A 7769-nucleotide genomic window follows, 5' to 3' on the forward strand; every position below is an offset into this window, starting at 1 on the left:
TAGTTTAGTGACAGAGCCCTTGCCTATCATGTGCAAGGCCCTGAATCCAACTCCCAGCACTGAAAAAATAAAATAAAATAAAATAAGGTTTACCAAGGAAGAAACCCAGGAGCCTGCTATGTTAACCAGATTATCAGATGATTTTTTGTTACCTTTTAGCTAAAAAATTAGTATTTACCCAGTCCATGGGTCTACCTATGAAAATAGAGAAACTACACTCTGTTTTAGGACAGTACAATTTTAATAGCACCTCTTTTTAATGAACTATGTAAACCAAACACCCAACTTGATCTCCACACCTGGCTGTCTAACCCAGTATTCTGTTTTTCTTCCGGTACAGCAGTTATTCTTAACAAGTCTTTTTTTTTTTTTTTTTTTTTTAATCCTGGGGATTAAAATCAGAGTTGCTTATATCATTGCACTACATGACCAGCACTTTTTATTTTATTCTATTTTTTTGAAACAGGGCCTTACTAAGTTGCTGGGGCTGGCTTCAAATTTGCAGAAGTTACAATCCTCCTGCTTCACATCATCCCAAAACACTGAGATTACAGGCAAGAACCATAGCACCCAGCATCAAGTCTTTTCTAACTAAAAGCTAGAGATTTATAGAATCTTTCCATAGAGTCTCAGCACTGCATGAAAGGCCATTACACTTGCTTTCTATTGTACCAAGATGACAATCACTTCCTTCCTGCCACATATTGTTAATTAACATACACAATGTTCTCCACAAGTAGACTGTAAGCTGCTTCTGGGAGAAGCAGTGAATTTTCCTTACTGAAGTGCTCCTTTCTCAACCCACTAGAGAAAAAAACAATGGTAAGTTAGCTTTCAAGAAATATTTGAACATATAAATTAATAAAGTATACTTTAGTGGATTAGGTTTGGCCAGAAGAAGAACTTTTTAAAATGGTATAAATTTGTATTTGCTCGCTATTAAGTTATTCAAATAAATTAAGCAAGTTAATTTTAATAAGGCAAAAAAAACCCCTCTATCTATTATGAACAATATTTTACCCTGTGTTATAGTTTTTCTGTGTCAACACTATGTCACTAAAACTCCTACTTCTGGACTGCAGCAAATTTATAGTGAAAACATGTAACATGCCTCGTATTCATGGACCTTGATCATGGTGATAATGAATGCTCTTCTCATTTCTGAAATTCATAATTGTGCCATATTCACAGAAATCACATTTATACAAATTATCTTAAGAGCTAAACTGGTTTGTCTTAAGTAAAAAACCCTAAAGTTTTAGGCACAAACTCAACTCTATTTTCTGTAAAAGAGCAAGACATGTTGATATCTGTACATTTTAGCACATTAGGATAATTTCACAAATTAAAATCCAAGTGCATATGAGACCAGTGAATATTTCTTCACCAAACCCTCTGAATTACTGAATTTTACTGAAAAGCACTGGGTCTCAATTTTTTGTAGTCATAAGCGCCTTTAAGAATCTATAAGAGCTGAGTGTGACAGTGCTCACCTGTATTCCCAGCTACCTAGGAGGCTGAGGTGGGACAATCACTTGAACCCAGCATTTTGACACCAGTCTGAACAACATAACTACACCCCATCTCAAAAGAAAAATCTTAAAAATTATAGACTGACTCCATAGCAAAATACGCCTATAAACACAAGTTTTGATATAAAATTCAGAGGCATTTTCTGATCTCTCTGACACTCAGGTTAAGATCCCTCATTCATCCTTAGCAAAGCCATTCACTTATAATAGCTGAATAACCATGGTTCTAACATGTTCCTGCCTGTAGTCCTTTTCTGAAGATTTTCTTTGTTTCCCTGTTCTTACTGAACTGCCCTACTTTACCTTTGCTTCAAGGTTGCCTTCTCATCTTTGAACTACACCTCATTCGTTATATTTATCTGAATGTCTCAGTTCTCACTCACCAAAATCATTTCTTCCTTCCAACATCACTCATGATACCACACTGACCCAGGGGCAGAAATATTTGTATTCTCTATGACAAATTAATTGTCTCTCTTAGAAATGCCCATCTCTTAACCTTCATGTTTTATAACTAAGACTATGTGTCATTTACTGGTGAATGCACAAATGCCAACAAACAAGTTTCCTTGAGTGTGAAGTACTATCAATTCCATGTAGTATAGCCAGAGGACATCAATCTACTTCAATTGATGAAATTATCCCCACTGAGCAGCCAAAATATTCTAAAGGGATGCACATTTAGTAACAAGGGAGTTAGCAGGCCTTTGCCTAACCACATGCACACACAAAAACAAAACAAAACATTAGAAAACTTAGAGCTTGGGCAAGGAATCAGTCAACAGGAAATTATTTTCAGCTCATGAACTTTTCACTTTTAAAATGGCAACTTTCCTTTAAGACACTGAGAACAATATTCATGTTTTTAAATTGCTAGGTTTTCCCTGCCAGCAAAATGAATCATCAAGGAAAATTAATTTCTGCACCATCAGTGTCTAATCCCATCTGTTTTATTATATGTATGTTATTTGCCACCGCAAAGCTCATTTTTTTTTAAAACATACTCGAATTTAAATATAACAATGAACTTTTGGTATTAAAATATTCCTGCCTTTGCTATCAAATAGTTTGTGATTACTCTGAGATTAATTTGTGCATTTTTCATAAATCTCCCTGAGATGAAGGAAAACTATAGACTTGAATTTCAAAATCATTGTATTTCAGTTTTCTTCAATGTCAATTTCATTGATGAATAATTGATGGAAAGTTTTATGATGAGGAAAGAATCTTAATCCACTCACACAGAGAATGGTAAATTCAAGAAGCAGAAAACCTGCACCATCCATCCCTTCATAGACCTGCAGAGGAAAACAAATGTTCTTTCTTGTTTTGGAACACTGAAATTCTAGATAATGTAATAAACCAATAAAAAACATTTGGTATGCTCATCCAGAACTCTAGAATTCAAATTTTTCACCTGTGAAACAGAAATGTTCTTCAGCTTGCTACAGAAAGTACAATCTCCAGATAAGCACCAGGGATAACATCTTACAGCTGGTAGAAATAGGGTATTTGAGGCCCCACTGCCTCACTGAACTACAGAATCAGAAAATACCCTGAAATGGGATCCACAAGATGTGATTTGTATCTACATTCAAGTTTTTTTTTTTTTAAATTGGTTCTTAATTGTACATAACCGGAGAATCTATTTTGACATAATTATATGAACATGGAATATATCTTGCTCTAATTCAGACCCCAGTACCTCTCCTTCCCCTTCCCTCTCCTTAACCCCTCTCCGTTCCCTCAATTGATCTTTTTTGCCATTTACCCATAGTTATTTTTTCAAATTAATTTCTTGTGGATGTCCATGATGGTGAGATTCTTTGTGGTATATTCACATATGTATAAAGGAAAGTTATGTCAGACATTTCACTGTCTTCTCTTTTCCCATCCTTCCTTCCCTGACAAGTACTGTTCAAAATGATTTCACCAGAACCTCAGGAAAATAGATCCCTTAGGTACTAAAGGAAATAATTGAAAAACAAACAAAACAAAATAAAAAGGAAGAAATTCTTGCATTTGCAAATCTCCCGACTATTTTTCCAAAACAATTACATATTGAATTCTCTGTTTACAGGAGAGCACATCCTGCTCACTTGTGAGTTGAATTTAAAAAAAAAAATTGAAGGCTTTGTTTTACAGAGAAAGTTTTTCTATGAAATATTAAAAGAAAATATAAAGGCAAGACAGACTAACATTCTTTGAAAATTTGTCCATTTGTTTCCTATGACAAGGGAAGATGAAAATAGATTGACTTCTCCGGAAAGATAATAGAGAAAATTTGCCTAAGAGAATGCTGTTGAAAATAAGATACAGAAGCAATGAAGTAGAGCATCGACAGGTAACAAGAAAACAAATACAGTGTAGGAAAGATGTTTACTGTGATGCTGAGGAATAGGCAGCAATGTCGTGAATCTCAAAACTGATTTTCCTTCCTTCTGAAACAATGGTGACCTGAAAATAAATAAATAAATAAATAAAATAAAAAGGAAGAAAATACTCATAAACTAAAGTACTAGAGTGGTACGAAAGCCCAGAAGCAATACCACTTGAAATTATGTTGCAAGCATAATATTAGGACAATGGCATTTGAAGGAAAAAGTATTTGCCTTTCACTTGCTGAGGTGCCTATAGGGATAGAAGAGACGTTGATTTTAATGCAGATGCATCTGAATAAGTTAGAGAAAATAGCCTGGAAAATTATAACTACTTTTTATACACTACTGCAAACAGGAAAATGCAGTTGAATTTATTAATTCTTAGTAATTCTTCAACATGCCTTCCCCTCCCACCCCACCCCCCATTCTTTGGCTATGTTTAGTGTATAGTGGACCTCTGTAAAATAAATAAGTAAATAAACTTCTAGATACAACCAAAGTGAGAGGGAAAAGTGTCCTTGGCAAAACAAAGGAAAAGGGGGCACAAGCCACTTACATTAAGTGGAAGATTCCAAGCACTTTGTCTAATAGCTTTCTGTAGGCAGTAGTGATTTTTTTCCATTGACAAATATATCTATGGGGGATGGATATAAAATATTTTGTCCCAGGACTGTACATAGATTATTGTTTCTTTTGCCTAAATTGAGAAGTTTGTTACTGAAAGGGTAAAGTTTCTAAGCTGCAAAGCCTGAGTTAAAATGTAAAAGACTGGGCATTGTAAAGTTTCTAAGCTGCAAGGCCTGAGTTAAAAAGTGAAGGACCAGGTATTGTTAAGTTCCTCTGCTACACCCAGAACCTGAAATTCCTGAGGTAGTTAAGACAACGCCCTACTGGCCATTTAGTTGATTAATAGCCTAGGGCCCTGTGCAGCTTGTCACTAAGCATACAGGGCCCGAACCAATCAGTTTGAATGTGTACCCTGCTTAGGAGTGACCAATCACCCCCGCCCGACCTGTTCCCGCCAATGAATGTACTAATCAAGTTTAAGAATTGTTGTTTGATTTTCCCCATGCCTCATGATGATTTGTCCTGATGTATGCAAAGCCTCCTCCCTCCCCAAAAAGTGTACTTAAGCACTGCTTAACCTCTGCTCCGGGCTCTGGGCTGCTCTCCCTTCTTGAGTGAGCCTGGAGCCTCAGCGTGCTGAATTGGATCCTCAATAAATCCCCTTCTGCAATTGCATGAGTCAGTCTCTTGGTGGTCTCTTCCTCCGGTGCTTTGCTGGACCCTTACATTACATTGTATAACATCAGCAGTCTGAGCAAATCATATTTTTCATATCATCAGGAAAAAGCATGAAGAAAGTTTGAATAAATAGAGAGGAAAATACAAAAAAGCTCTGTTAACATTCGGGTCAGAGATACATCAGCAGCACCTCAAAAATAGCAATAGGAATGTTAAAACTATGCAAGGATATTTGGGGAATATGGACTGTGAATGTCTAACAAGTCTCTTACATCCCTAGGGCAATAGTATAAAAAATAAATGCTTTCTTTTCTGATATGTTCAGTAACTGGCACAAGCTGCTTACCTTAAGTAGAAGATTCCAAGTACTTTGTCTAATAGAATGAGCACAGGGTCTGTAAGGAGGTCATTTTGAAGAGTGTTTAAAGGGCAGAGCAGTGAGAGCTACATATGTTAGCCTCTTTGATGAGTAAAATTGGAACAACTCTATGCAAATCATTGGTATAGACCTTGGAAACCAATTATTGAAAATATATAAACATAAAACAACAATGCTTCCTTGTAAGCAGCAAATCATCATTAAGTCTTTTGGCATTGATTATATTCACATGATTCATTTTGAACTCTTCTTAGTAATGTGAATTTAATGCATAATTTCTGCATAATGACTTTTTTTAATTACCACATAATCATGGGTGGAAAAAAAGTGTCTTCCATTTGGTCCATTTTACGAGGCTAAGCAAATAAATCTATAAAATAATTTATTCTGCTAGTTGCTTGGAAACCTTATTGTTGATATGACAACCCTGGCATAATAAATCAACCCACCACCTTCTTTCATCTGCATATAGAAGTCATATATTTCTAGAGGAAAAGAAGTCTTCTTTCTTTTCCCTATGCTACAGTGACATCTACAGAAAGGAGAGAAGAAAAATTGAGAGGAAAAAAATCATTTTCTTCATTTTAAAAAAATTCTCAAATATAAAGTGCACTCAAACTCCTGGCTTTACAAAATAGTTGAAAATACTTTTCCTACAGAATTTTTTTTTTTTTTAATAAATATCCTAAAAATCTCCGAGGACCTAATTTATAGGATCTTCTAACTTGTGCTTCCTGAAATCTAGTAACTTTCCAAGCAAGTTAGTCATGATAGTGAAGCAGAATTAGGCAGTCAGAATACATAGGTAAATCAAGTCAGGTCAGAATGGAGTCAGGCCAATTTTGAGTGAGCCCCAGGAAGTTGGAGACTGTCCCCTGAGGGAATGAAATGTAAATTCCTTCAGAGCCCTTCTGCCACACTTATCAAATCTGTTGCTAAGGTAACCTGTCCCAGGAATTGCCCCTCTCTACAGGGAGCTATAAAGTTGTTAATTAATGTGTCCTGGGCTGCACCATCCTGCCCTTCCCCCTCCAGCCCACCTGTTTCCCATCTTTTGCCATCCCACTGAGTATTCCTGGGCCTAGTCACATTCACAGGATGGAGAAAGATAAGGGTAGGAAGGCAGGAAAACAAAGGAAGCCTAAAATATATAAAAAGGCACAACACCTTGCTTCTAGGGATACCAGGCTTCCAGCTATGGCCCCCTTCTTCCTCCTGGGAGAAGACTATGTTACCCCTTTTAAATAAACCCTGCTTTATATGCTTGCCTCAGCGTGCTTCTCTAATGTTCAAACTTCAGCATTTGAGGGAGCAGAGCTCACAGGTAACTGGAGGTATCAATAGTTCCAAAAAGAAGTCATTATTTCCTTCATGATGATTAGTATACACTTGTATTTTTAAAGAATCAGTACTTGTGCTTAAGTATGAATAATTACATATCTTCATAGCTTCTTTTATTTTAAAGGGTTTAATAAGACATTTTGCAACTCATTCCTATAAATTTCTATAGAGTTTTTAAACTAGGCTATGTTGTTGTGTTGCATTAGGGAAACAATACAAATTTCAAAATACATCTGCCAATCTTTGTATCAAATAAATTAAAACTGAAAACTTTCATTTCTAATTCATCAATTAATATCTTCTCTTTGATTATAAAGATTGATCAAGGAAAAAGATATTAACTCCTATGTTCTAGCATCCTTAAGCTATTCCATTTCTACCCCATTAAAAAAAAAACAAGAACTGTGCTGCACAACTGTAATTCCAGCAACTTGAAGCGGAAGGGTCTCAGTGTGACACCAAACTCAGCAATTTAACAAGACCCTAAAGATTTAGCAATGAGAGAGAGAGAGAGAGAGAGAGAGAGAGAGAGAGAGAGAAGGACTGGGGATATGGCTCAGTGGTTAGTTAAATAACCTCTGGGTTCCATCTGGTTCCAAAAAGAAAAGAACAAAAATGAAAAGAATCCTCTTTTTTTCTGTCAAGGTCGCTACTACTATGGAGACTTTTAAGAGAAAAATGAGACGTTGAATAAAACTTATTGAAGCATTTCACTTTCCTTCCCCTTCCTACAAGCCTTCAACCTGTACCACATTGACAGATCTCCACAGGACTTCTAAGTTATGCAAAGTTATGCAAAGCAGTATGACAGAGTCTTTGTATTAGTGGAAAGGAATCTTTCTCAGAGAATTCACTGCATGGGTAAATTCCCATTGACAGTGTTTTATTTAC

This window comes from Urocitellus parryii, chromosome 2, assembly GCF_045843805.1.
Source record: "Urocitellus parryii isolate mUroPar1 chromosome 2, mUroPar1.hap1, whole genome shotgun sequence".
NCBI classification, from domain to species: Eukaryota; Metazoa; Chordata; class Mammalia; order Rodentia; family Sciuridae; genus Urocitellus; species Urocitellus parryii.